General features: G+C 33.1%; 1 protein-coding gene and 1 long non-coding RNA gene across 3 annotated transcripts in view; one reads left to right on the top strand and one right to left on the bottom strand.

The window, feature by feature from the left end:
• The window catches only part of LOC129804992 (contactin-2-like), an 89,733-nt gene that overhangs the window by 28,652 nt on the left and 47,082 nt on the right, over positions 1-13,999 (bottom strand). The window lies entirely within an intron of this gene.
• On the top strand, positions 2,639-13,188 carry LOC129804993 (uncharacterized). The gene is made up of 3 exons (XR_008752038.1): positions 2,639-2,653; positions 11,254-11,409; positions 12,725-13,188. It is a non-coding gene; the product is annotated as an uncharacterized LOC129804993 (long non-coding RNA).

Raw genomic sequence — 13,999 nt, forward strand, 5'->3', positions numbered from 1 at the left:
TCTGATTTATATGCAGCATATAAATCAGACAACTCTGTTATTATTAAACTCTATTATAACTCTATTATTAAACATGGGCACATAGGATTTGATAGGATGGGCATGGATAGGATTTACAAATTTTCTACCACCCACAAAACCAGCTTCATCCGAGCCAAAGATTTTTCCACAAACATAATCTGTGATGAATCCTCTATGTGCCTATAATAGTAGATTTTCCGAAAAGTGAGATTAATTGTGAAAAATTGTATAAAAGGGACAGATAATCCTAACCGGGTTATGTATATGTGAGATTCTTAACGTGAGTTAACTCGGAATGCTTACAAATTCAATTTAGAGCTGTAGTTGGAGACGCCATTCAGTGATCTTTTATCAAATTCGTGAAATTATACAAATTTTGTATTTAAACCAAAATATCGAGGATTTGGATGAACTGACAGAAGAGTGATATATAGGTGAAATGTAGACCAGAATGTTCTCTATAATTTTGCTGAAGAACTTGATCTCATCGATTACTCAGAAGTCGAGATAATCAAAGTTGTTTGTCTCTGAACTCGTTTTATCGACCACAGCGCCCCAAGTGTTCATTTGTTGAACTTCAACTATATCAAAAACTTGTTGTATTTTTTTGTGAGACTTTCCATTTAAAACCCTATTTGCAGTGTCTTGGTCGAGTAGACGCAGTCAAATTGGCATCTGAGTGGTTCCAAAGCGTTATTACGGAAAACATCCATTTTTTCACACTAAAACGACAAAATCGGACATATGGCATTGTCTGATCAAAAAATAATGTCTGCACAAAGTATAGATATAAATGTTCTCTACAACTCTGCCGAAGTAATCGTCAATATTAGTTAAGCAAGTGCCGAGATAATTGAGGTTATGGGATATTGAAATTGGTTTTTTTTTTACTGTGGCGCCTCTGGTGTTGGTTTCACGAAGTTCAAATGTTCCAGAAAGCTGTAGAATTTTGTGAGATCTTTTATTCGCGCCCTCACCCGTCAAAATTGGTCAAACAGAACCGGAGATATGATTTTTTGAATTTTGTGAACTTTGACCCCTCATATCTACGGTTCTATTGTAATCACAGCGAATCCACGCCGCTTTTTGTAAACTTCATAGCCTAGACTAAAACACCCTAAAATTTGATTAACTTGCACAATGGCGATTTTGAGAAAAATGAGTTTGAATTTTGATGAATTTTGACGCTATCGCAGCGCCACCTGTGGTGATTTTTTGAACTTCCATCTGAAAGTGGTCATTGATACGAACACACATACCAAAATTTTTGACAATAGGTTAATTAGAATCGGAGATATAGGCCGGTCAATTTTCGAACTTTGCCCCTTATAGTTGGGGTTAGGGGTTATCGGTCGACTTAAGTATTTTTTTGTTTGATAGGTATAATCAAGGGCTACAACATACTAAAATTTCAGATCGATGCACAAAGGAATTTTTGAGTTATTTAATTTAGAAAATTGAAAATTTTTCTTTTCAATATTAGCGCCCCTATCGGTGGTTTTATGAACTTGCGATGTTAGAAGGGGAAGTAGCATTTCACGAGATCTTTCCAAAATGCCCTTACTTTTTAAAGTCTGATAATTAGAACCGGAGTTATGGCCATTTTAAGAAATTTTTTTTGGACCCTTATAGCTCGGGTCAGGGGGGTCGGGGGATCTTAAGTTTGGTATTGGGCGAAAGCTCTAAGGCCCGGCTATAACATACTAAAATTTGAGCCCGATCGATGCCATAGGGGCGGAGCTATTGAGAAAACAAAAAAAGGGGGGTATTCAAAATGGCGGAAGGAGGGGTGGGGGTGGGGGTCAATGCACCATGTTGCAATTTTCAGCCGATATGTAACCTATGGCGAAATCCGCAAGTCGATATCTTTTTTAGTTTAGGAGCTATTAAGCTCCAAAGAGCGTCCGGCGGGGAACGTAACTTAGCCACCCATATATTCGTTATTAGGAAGTGGCGAAACATATTTTGGCTAAGTTTGAGCGCGATCGGAGGACATGAAATTTTGTTAGGATTATAGTAGGTGAGATTGTTAAGAATCTCACCTAATATTAAACTCTTTACGTATCAGATGAAGATAAAATTTCTGAAATTTAGTTTATAGTCGAGTTCATTAAAATTGAACGACGCCGACGGTTGAATTCAAAACGCAAAATTTAAGGTTATGTGAAGAAACCTTTGTGTGGAGTCTGAATTAGAACCGGTTTTCGCTGGTGTTTCCTCAATATTATCGTATTACATTAACTTCCGCAACGATTTCAATTTATTTCACAATAAATTACATTTATATACACTCTAAATTTATTTTTCTTAATTTAGGGAAAATGAACTATACATGAATTCTATTACGTAACTGAAAATATTGTTCAAATTTGGGGAATGGGAAATGTCATGTACATGTACACCCCCCAAATGTTCAAATTTGAGGAACTCTATTGTAATTTAAAATGTAAAATACGCGCGAAAATTGTGAGTGTCATATTTCACTTTTTACAAAATCTTCAGTGTGGTCAATTTTGCAGATGTCAATAGAAAGAGTGCCGAGTTTTTTTTTGATTTGTGCTACCTGTTCAGTGAAATTGAAAGATTTTTATAATAAAGAGTGAAGTTTGGACGAAGGTATAAGTAATCGAAGGTAAGTAATCAGGTCTTAAGCGTGAGAAACATCCATGATAAACTTTCCACACGCTTGATCTGCGTATTTCGCAATTGGAATTTGACCCCTCTCAAAGCCCACCACGCGTCATAAATAACACGCGACAAAAAAAATGTTTAGGTACTGCTTGAATTCGGATTTACTGCATTTCTTTGCATTTACCTTCAGTAAAACTAAGTGCCCTAAAAGAATTAAAAAAAAAAAATAAAAGCTGAATTACCTGAATTATCATAGTTAATGTGAGTTTGCTGACACTACCCCTGAAGAACTATTGGACTTTGTTGCGTGCAACATTTTCTCCGGGCGTAATCTGTGGTGTTCTCTTGTCGAGGATACAAGATAGCAGACTGCAGCAGGAATGAGAGGGACAAAACGGGCAGCTGATGGGAAGAAATAGGCAACTCAGTCTCTTCCACTATGGACCTTCCAGGAGAGAACATCTCCGTCCGTGATCTGCTCCACCATCAGCCACCACCAACATGAGGCACACTATGTCCCACACTCCCCTGTGCCATCCGATGAAAACACTCCATCGACGGTTGAGTGAGTGGGACTTAAGGAGAGGTTGCGGCTACGCTGGACGTCCAGGAGCTCTTGAGCATTGGGGTACTTTTGTCGCTTCGACAGAAAAACATCATCGATACACTCGGAGAAAATGTTTCATACGCAACAGCTTTAATGGAAGGTTAATAAGTGTTTTTATGTGGCTCACTGATATTGGAAAATCCGTCTCAATTCACACGGAAAAAAATGAAACCTCTCCCTCATGGTCTTAGATGTTCTTAAATTTTACACATGTTAAAATGACATACACATTTTTTCTTTGTGTGAAAAAGAAGTTGTTTTATGGAGTACTATATTCCCTGAAAAGTTGAATTTCCATTTTTGTCTTTAAGTAGTTTTATTTAATTTTAAAAGTATTGTGGAAACAAGGAATGTTCAGGGAATGTTCTACTGAATGTTACTGATAAATAGTAAAAATTTCAAAATTTTTTAGAATGAGGTTTTTGAGAAAAATGATTATTTTTCATTTTAAAAAAAGTTCTGGAGGTTATCACAAATAAAATTTAATCATATAATTTGAAATCGAATATATCATCTTAAATAGAAAAAAAATTCTTTAAAAAAAGGAACAAGGAAGAAAAATCTCAACCCATTCCCGAGATATTTGTACTTTAAAATTTTCGTCAGAAATCGTCATCTTTGACGAAAAAGAAAAAAGAAATATGTGCAATATCACTTTAATGTGTTATATGTCAATTTCAAAAACAGCTAAGACTATGAATTGTATATGTGGAGCTCAGCTCTGAGCTCCACGTATATACAGTAGACTCTCTCAAATTCGGGCATATGGGACCGAAATGTCACCCGAATTAAAGAGAAATTCGGGTGACAAACTGTTTGAAATGCAACGATTTTTTTTTGTTCATCTGCGTACTCATATTAACCCTCTAACGGTTAAGAGTAATGCAGGGTAGCATCACAAAAATCGCATTTATAGCGACAATAATGGTTTTATTGATTTAAAATTGATGTAGTGTCCTCGGTAACAGTCTTATTAACATCTTTTGAAAGTTTGAACTCATTTTGACACTTCGTTTAGTTGTATCCTCAGTTTTGTGTGACAGGTCAGAGAAAAAGTAACAAAAAATTTTTGTGCAAAAAAATTGATTTCCATTTTAAGAAAAGTAGGTGAGATTATTAAGAATCTCACCTAATACCGATTATTTTTTTTATTTTTTACTGAAAGATATCGTCAGTTAAATCAGCATTTGTCGCAACTTCATTTTTGCGATTTTGAGATATATACATATTTGGAATCGGTGTATTTTGTTTATTAAACGTACTTGAAGAAAAAGAAATTTTTATAAACCCAATAAAAATTATTTTAAACAGAAATTATCGTAAGTGCCCTTAATTAATAAAAATTTGTCGTAACTTCCATTTTTGGGGAAGTTACGACAAATTTCCATACAAAATTTTCTCTAATCAGCATTTGCCGTAACTTTTTTTGCTCACTTGCGTGGCTTGTAATTTGCAGCAAAATTGTGATATTTCTCAAAAAAACGCTCGTAATCTTTTCCAAATATCCAAAGAGAGTGCGAATAATGCAACATTAAATCATTTTAATTCAATATTTGTGAGAAAAAAAAGTGAGAAAAAATCCCTGCCCATCTGTCATTAATTCAAAACAAAACAAACGACGCGACACACAAACTTTATTCAATAAAACTTGTAAAATGAAAGCTTTTAGGGATAGAGATAACAGTTTAATTGCCTAATTTAGTTAAATGACGACGCTTATTATCACTGGAATAATTGAAATTGATATAATGCATTTTATAAAATTGTTGTAACTTCCAAGATTTCCATACATTAGAAGTTACGGCTTTATAAAAGATGGAAGTTACGATAAAATTTGTTTCTTCGGATTTATTTTTCTATATCTCTGCTTTTAAATCATTTTATAAAGATTTTCTCGAGTTAACTTACGGTTTATTATTTTGAGTAATATTAGTAATTTTGAGTTTATTGGACCATAATTAATCTAAAAAAAATATCTCACTACTTTTTCTTGCATATTTAAGATTTGGACGTTAGAGGGTTAAGTTTCCGTATTCATATTCATGGTAAATTCCATGAAATCCCCTTAATAATGCAAAATCACATCATAACTAAGGCAAACCATGGCGAATTTGGGCATATTTGTTTCATTCGAAAACTTGAAAAATGTCGATAAGCTTTTTTCAAATTTAACTGCTACCCGAATTAAAAAGTAGTCCGATCTTAAAAGAGCCGAATTAGCGAGAGTCTACTGTAGCCCCTATAGTTTACGATTTTCTAAAATTCTAATATATTTTCTAAATCTGGCACTCACGCATTCATTAGTGGCTTTAATAAAAGAAAGTCTCGAAATTTAAGCCTTTTCTTTGAATGTCAAAGCGAATATTAAAGCGAACTGAAAAAATTGGTAAACAATTGTAGAAGATTTTACCGCCAAAAAACGGCAAAGTAGCGATCGTGTCGTTACGCGCCTCGCCGTTGGCAACCCTCCCTATTGCAATCTCAAGGTTGCCTCCCTGATCTGCTTCAGAGTGAGTGGTATGACACCCTGGCGCCATGTGTGGTGGAGTCAGTGTGTCATGGGAAGGCTCAGACTTCGAATGCTAATTTTTTTTTATAATAAAACATGAAGTAAGATGGCGACAATGTCTGATGATACTGAAGACATCAACCAAAAAGGTCTACGAGAGCTAGTGATGTCGTGGAACTTAATGGACCATGAAATGGTTTTGGAAATTTTGAGCAGTGAGTTATAGAATATTACATAGTCTACTTGACGAGTGTATATAAACTCTTACCTCTTATTTTAGATGAAAAGCTCGAAGTTGACGAACTTCCTTATCTGGGGGAAGCTGACATCGATAAATTGATGGAAAATTTTGCACTTAAGCTTAAGCTTCAGTTTAAAAGAGAGTTGCAGTTGTGGAAAGAGCAGGGAAATACCACAATTCAGACAGCAGGTCGTAAGACAGAACATAATCTGGTATGTTTTCATTTTATTTATCGGTATAATTGGATAGTAGGGGGAGGCTTTGAACTTTCGCACACAAAAATGATGTTCAAGTTCAGTGATTTTTTCCGACTACTATGCAAACCGTATGGATTCTCCAACTATGCCAAAAAATGTCTTACTTATAAGGTTCATAATCCCACCAAACAAAATCCCAGGAAATCCTTAGATTTTCCTCCAGAGGAAAATGAAAATTTAATGGCGATTTGTCCGATAGATGAATCAAGTTTCTATTATCGCACACGATTCACGCCATCATTGAACACCCCATTTTCACCGTAAATTTTGCACCGGACACTAAAAGTTGCACATCATTGTTTAAAGGGAACTCTAATCTACTTGATTAAACCATTTTTATAAGGAATAAAACATTTTAATATCACTTTTTTGGAACTTTTCTGAGAGATGTTTTATTGACATTAAAAACCATTTTTTTGATTGGTTCTACGAGAATTTCACTCCGGAAACGGTTAAATCTGATGAATACTTTCTTGAAAAGTCCAAATATCACCAAATTTACACGAATCAATAAGTTTTTAAAGCTAAAAATTGACTAAAACTCTGCAAGCGAAAAGACCACACAAGATTCCACCATTCCTCCACGGAGCCGGATATGCACAAAAACGTGACTAAAACTCTTCCTGCAAGCGAAAAGACCATTCACATAGATTCTTGTGTAGTCTTCTCGCTTGCACCTTTATTATTGATTCCTTTTCAAGAAAGTATTCATCAGATTTAACCGAGCCGTAGATATGCACAAAAACGTTTGAATGCGCATCATTGAAGTTTTCGCTGTTCCTGCAGCTGCAGGAACAGAGAAATCTTCAATGATGCACATTCAAACGTTTTTGTGCATATCCGGCTCCGTGGAGGAATGGTGGAATCTTGTGTAGTCTTCTCGCTTGCAGAGTTTTAGTCAATTTTTAGCTTTAAAAACTTATTGATTCGTGTAAATTTGGTGATATTTGGACTTTTCAAGAAAGTATTCATCAGATTTAACCGTTTCCGGAGTGAAATTCTCGTAGAATCAAGCAAAAAAATGGTTTTTAATGTCAATAAAACATCTCTCAGAAAAGTTCCAAAAAAGTGATATTAAAATGTTTTATTCCTTATAAAAATGGGTTAATCAAGTAGATTAGAGTTCCCTTTAAACAATGATGTGCAACTTTTAGTGTCCGGTGCAAAATTTACGGTGAAAATGGGATGTTCAATGATGGCGTGAATCGTGTGCGATAATAGAAACTTGATTCATCTATCGGATAAATCGCCATTAAATTTTCATTTTCCTCTGGAGGAAAATCTAAGGATTTCCTGGGATTATGTTTGGTGGGATTATGAACCTTATAAGTAAGACATTTTTTTTGGCATAGTTGGAGAATCCATACGGTTTGCATGGTAGTCAGAAAAAATCACTGAACTTGAACATCATTTTAGTATGCGAAAGTTCAAAGCCTCCCCCTATATGTATTACTTTGTCCAAAAATGATTTTCTTAGTTTTAAAACCCTTTCGATCTTGAATATATCAGTCTCAACACAAAAAATATTATAAAAAACTTTTTATGTCACTGAAACTAAGATAAAAAATAATCATATTTAAAGATTCTCCTGGAAGATATACTCAACAAAACAGGGAAGGGCCGACAACTATTGGATGCTGCGCACTGTTATAATAAAAAAACTTTGACCGATGCTGAGCGAAAAACGATAGTACACTTAATCGGTAATGAATTCATGGAGGAGAATATCACAATTAAAATAGCTGATGGGGAATATTACGCGTCAGAAATAATCAAACTGTTTCCGGGAGAAGAAAAGGTATGTATTTGATATCCTGATGTTATTATCCTCAGTTAAATCAGCATTTGTCGTAACTTCATTTTTGCGATTTTGAGGTATATACATATTTGTAATTTCCTTAACGTTTCGTCCTCTCTCTTCTTTACCGGTCCTTGAACCAAGAATTTTAAGTCTAAGTTATCGTTTCCTGAAACTAATGAAATTTTCATTTCCAGGATTTTTATTATAAGTTGGAGAATGGAAAGATAAGCGGAAAGCTTTTTCACAGAGTGAAGAATCAAAGAAAGAAGTATGGAGCTGTCAACATTCCCTCGTCAGCTGTTTCATCTGAAACAGAGGTGCAACTTCTCACTCCTGAAGTGGAAGTGGAAGGTATATTTTTATACAATATATTGTAATTATTATTAGATATTGTCATAATAGTCTTTTTGTAGATCTGGATTTGACGTCTGAGAAAAAAAAATGGTTAAAAACTCATAGAATTCCTTGGGATGAAGTTCTGGATGCATGGAATATAAGCTATCCGAGACGGGTACGCGATATGAAGCAACTTTCAACCAAAGAACTGATTGCAGAGTGGCCCCTGCTTAAACATTCTAAGTGCAATAATCTGGTAATTATTGATATTTTTTTCTATGTACAATTTTGTACGTTTATTAGTTATTTTAAAAGAAAATTATGCTAAGCAAATAAGTAATACCTCAGTAGAGTCAACCCTCGATTGAGTCAATCTCCAATAGAGTCAACAGCTATTTTTTTACTCTACGGACTCCGATAGTGTCAACTTTTGGACACAAATTGACTAGAGTCAAATTTTCTTTTATTATTGAACTAACAATATTATTATGATTTTAGTATTTTTTTCGAAACTAAACCCAGTCTTTTTGTATATCAATTTAACGTTTTTAATACAAGAAAAAAAAAACATTCATGTAAGTAGAGTAAAGTGGTACATGGTGGACAGGGCTTCTTTTTTTTCTTGATAAATCTACTCTCTCTGTGAGCATACCCATCATCCCATATAAGTGGCCTACGCGCATATGCACGGTCACAAAACATACAACCAATGAAGGAATTTTCCATCGTTTCATACCAGAGGTTGGAATCGACGCTAAGACGGCGATGTCCGCATGGGGGTGGGGAAAAAACAGAGATGAAAATAAATCAATCAATCAATCAATTTAATACTACATTTTTATTTATATATTTTTAATGCTTTAGTGTTATAATTTGGTTCCTTGTGCTTAAAAAATGTAGTACTGTATTTATCGAAAAAAAACTCCTGTCCATCTTGTAACACTATGTCCAATTTTTATCACTTCACTTTTCATGGTAATATAATGATAAAATTCGTATTTTAACCGTATAATCATTTTCTAAGAAAATCATTTTCTTTCCGTGATTTTAAGCATTTTGACCGATTGAAAGTTCTGTCTTTTCTTAAAATTTTTTTATTAAGCTTGTGATCGCAATGTAAGGAATTTTGAGCCATCATTAATTTGGTAGTGAATAATATTATGGCACAAACAAAAAAATATGAACTCGAATTACCAAAAGAAAAACGTACAGGATACTAGATTTTTGTGAGTATAACATACTGAAGAAACTTCTTCAAAATTTATTTAAACTTTTTTTTTTTAGCTTGTTTAAAACAAAAGTACATGATGAACGATAATAAAAATTACCCTTCTAAAGAAAACGAATAAATTTATTTTAAGTTACATTTTTATTTAAAGTATTAATATTATATAATATCTTAAAAGAAAAGTTGAGCCAAAATCAAATAAACAAAAGAAAATTAATATTGGTTAGCAAAAAAAAAACATTTAAAACCTCTTTCTTTCGTAAATTTTCAGTAAACTTAATTGCTGAATGGTAAAACATATTAACTTGAAATTTTCGGACGACCCCCCAAAACTTAATTTAACACTAAAACCTACCGATCGTTTTTGGTCGTTTTTCTTAACGCGATTCTAAACATCTTTTCAAAATTTTCTATGACAGTGAGCGAGATGACTAGATCTCATTCACTCTCACTCATATACCAAAAACATCTTTACATGGCGCCAAAGATGGAGTGTCACGTTTCATTCATCAATTGCGATTTTTACCAAATATTTTAAAATGCTCTATCTCGAGAACGGGTTCAGATTTCTTCTTACTCTTTTTTCTATTTGAAAATATTGTAAAATTTAAAATATTAAAAATAAAATAAACGTAAAAGTGGAAGCACTCCTTTTCAGGGAATGACTACATTCAGTAAACATTAGCATCGAACAGACTGGGCCATTGCTCTTTTAATCGATTTTCAAAGAAGCAATGAAGAAGTTTTACAGAATATTGTCTCAGAGAACGGAAAAAGATCAAATTGATGCAAATATTGGTTTGATGCCTCAATTTTTTGAATATTTTTTCCACGTGTAAAAAAGCAATGAAGGAGTAAAAAAGCAATGACCATGTAAAAAAGCCCAGTCTGTTCGATGTGATTAAATAACATTAAATACTAACTTAATGTTACTGATCAACAGCAAAAAATGAAAATTTTTGAGAATGGTGATTTTAAGATAAAAATAATTTTAATTTTTTTCCAAAAAAAAAATAAAAAGACCGTCACAAAAAACTTGAGCAGATAATGCAAAATCGAGTGTAACGTCTTGAAGAGAATAAAATTACTTTTGAATTAGAAAAAAGAGTAAGAAGAAATCTGAACCCGTTCTCGAAATATTGCATTTTAAAATATTTGGCAAAAATCGCAATTGAGGCATAAAGCGTGAGACGCCATCTTTGGCGCCATGTATCTCCGGCCAGGATTTTTTTCGGACGAAAAAATAGGGTATATTATTTTATCGTGTACTTTAACATATGTAAAATTCAAAAACATCTAAGACCATGAACCCGCGATTTACGATTTTCTCGGTCGTCTTGAGATGGATCGGCCCAATTGAGTAATTCAGTAGATTTTATCGTAATGAAGAAGTTTCAGCCAGGTTATATACTTATTTTGAATTTTGTAAATAAAATATTTTTCTTTTTGACTTCGAGCTGAATGGTTTTCTGTAAGAAAATATAAGAAAATATCGTATGGATCGTATGCAAAAGAAAAATCTCTTTTTTTCGTCAGAAAATATTGTCAGTGTTATATTTTAAATTACTTATTATTTTTCAATCTACCTCCTAATCCTGATATATGTTTGCAGGTTGAATTAGATTTCCAGAAACTGTATCCTCATACAGCTGCCACTTCCTTTATTGAAAAATGGAAAATTACCACGGAAAAATTGCTGGAAATTTACAAAGACGATTTGAAAGATTCAGAATGTCTAAAGCTTTTGGAGAAAGTTAAAGCGGAGGACTTACCTGAAGGTAAGTCATTTTCCCCTCCCCCCTAAAACTATGTTTTTGGGTTTGCTCAAAACCACGCTGTGTGATTTTCTTTCCATTTTTGGATATGTCTTAAGACATTATCCAGGAGGACATTTCGACTTGTACGAAAATATCGTTTAATCATTTATAATAACGGTTTTTCAAAGTCAAATGATAAAAAGGCTCCAAAAAGCGTATTTTCGTCTAAATGGTATCATGTTTAAGCTCGTTGGAAAGATCGTGAAGTTTCCAATAAAACTGAAGCAGTTTTAATTGCTTTTGAACCGGAAATGAATCGGTTAGTAATGGATAACTAATTTTTATTCGAAATTAAATGTTATTACTGCTGAGGTGTATTTTGAACAAGTTTTGAGAGATTTATAAACTTGTTCAAATCTGTTGTGAACCGGTATGCAATCGATATGTAATTTATGAAAAATTAATGTGAAAATAAACTAGTACTGTGAGGCAAAAGTTTTAATTTAACTTTTTCCAAAGAAGTTCAGATTTTTCAAAAGATTTTGTGAACAAGTAGAGCTCATTTGACAAAGAATAGTCAGATTTATGTTCATATACTATAATTACTGTAGGGGAGACTGGGGTAAAAAGTAACAAAACGGATATTTCATTCTTTACAAGCTATCTGAGTACCCTGGAAATTTCTAATTATGACAGTTTTTTTTAGGAAATTTACCGCTCTACAACTTTGTTAAAGTCATTTTCCTCTATGAAATTCATTTATCGACCCGTTTTCTAAAAGGTAATTTTGTGACCATTCTCAAAAATGCTGGGGCAAATAGTATTAGGCATGGGGTAAAATGCTAAAGGTGACAACGGCTTCATATCAAGGAATACAAATCATTTAGAAAATATTTACCAGTTGCATCAATTTTGGAAAATAAGTAGGTAAAAATTGATATCTACTGTAAGGAAAACAGGGCTAAAAATTTCAATATAAATATAACTTACGACATTAACGACATAACTTACTTAAGTAACTGACGATATTTAAGAAGGTGTATCGAGGCAATATATGGAAAAAATTTTAAACCGGTATCTTTTTTATCTTGGACGATATTGAATTTTGATATTTTCGATTTGTGACTTTTTTCCCCAGTGTCCCTATTTTTTTAAATCTTTGCCTTTATTTTTTCAATATTTATCTGATTTTTATCTATCCATTTAGTATATTTAACTATTCGTTGAATTAATTTATTAATATTTTTAATCTTATATCTTCATTTCCTTAATCTTATATCTATATTTATCTCAAATCAATCTCTTAAACTAATATTCATTTTAATGTAACTTTCAGATATCCGAGATTTTTGCATTTTTCAAATGCTGCATGGAATTTTAAAGCCGGATATCGGTAAGGTAAATGGTAAAATGGTCAAGCATACTATTAAGGACAGTCAGGAAGGACTTATGCTGGAAATCAGGGACATGTCTGAGTTAAAGAAAAAACTTGACAAGAGATATGAGGCAGCGGCTGCGAATAAAAATTCTGTCCAGCCTTTCATCATCATTGAAAATAAATCAATGAAAAAGGCCTCAATATATCATGACGGTATTCACATTGGAGCAGGAAATTTTTTAGAGGCATTGAAGTGCCTCATTATCACATACTTCGTCTTCGACATAAAATACCCAGAACCAAGCAAGAAAGTTTGTAACTTTCTTGCAGAGTTCTTTTTCGACATCAAAGACGAAAAAACTAATGCACAAGTCAAAGCATTGTGTAAAAAATTAAATGCCTAGCAAATAAAGTTACCCAAGAAATAACGACTAGAACTTACTTGACTTACTCTAATGCTTAAGAGTCACTCCAGGGTAGCATAACAAAAACCTCATTTACTGCGACAATAAAGGTTTTATTTACTTAAAAGTGCTATAGTGCCCACGGTAATAGTCTTTCTAACATCTTCTGAAGGTTTGAACTTATTTTGATTCTTCGTTGAGTTGTTACCCCCAATTTTGTGTCACAGGTCAGAGGAAAAGTAGGATTTTTTTTTGGAAAAAATATTTCTAGTTCCAAGAAAATCACTGACTTAAAGTAATCTGACTAAAATAAAATTTTTTTTACTCAAAGGTATGTCAGTCATTCTACTTTGCAAATTTTAATTAAAAGCTTGAAAAAGAATTAAAATGTTAATTTGGGAAGTGAAAAGGGTTTCAATTTTTTTACTGTATTTTCGCACCTGGCGCATAAATTAACCCTTTAAGGACGATTGGGTCACCCGTGACCCATAAAAATAAATAAGTTATCCTGACTATCTAAAATAATTTCTTTCTAATGTTTGTAGGTAATCACAAAGTAGAAGGTTGTAGGAATTTAGGATGTTTTTTGCAAATCTCTAACTATTTGCTATATTGTAAATATTTAACCTTTATGTTATTTATTTATATTCAAACCTCTTTCGGGAATAGAAAGTACAATAAACGTACATAAAGTTTTTCAATACAACAAAAATGTTCATTCATTGGTATTGTCAAACAATTTATTTAAAATTTTGGGCTATTTTGTTCCTATCGCTCGTAGGTTTGCATATTTAAAAATTGGACGTAAGAAGGTTAATTTACTCTTTCG

Source organism: Phlebotomus papatasi, chromosome 2 (assembly GCF_024763615.1).
Source record: "Phlebotomus papatasi isolate M1 chromosome 2, Ppap_2.1, whole genome shotgun sequence".
Classification (NCBI taxonomy): Eukaryota; Metazoa; Arthropoda; class Insecta; order Diptera; family Psychodidae; genus Phlebotomus; species Phlebotomus papatasi.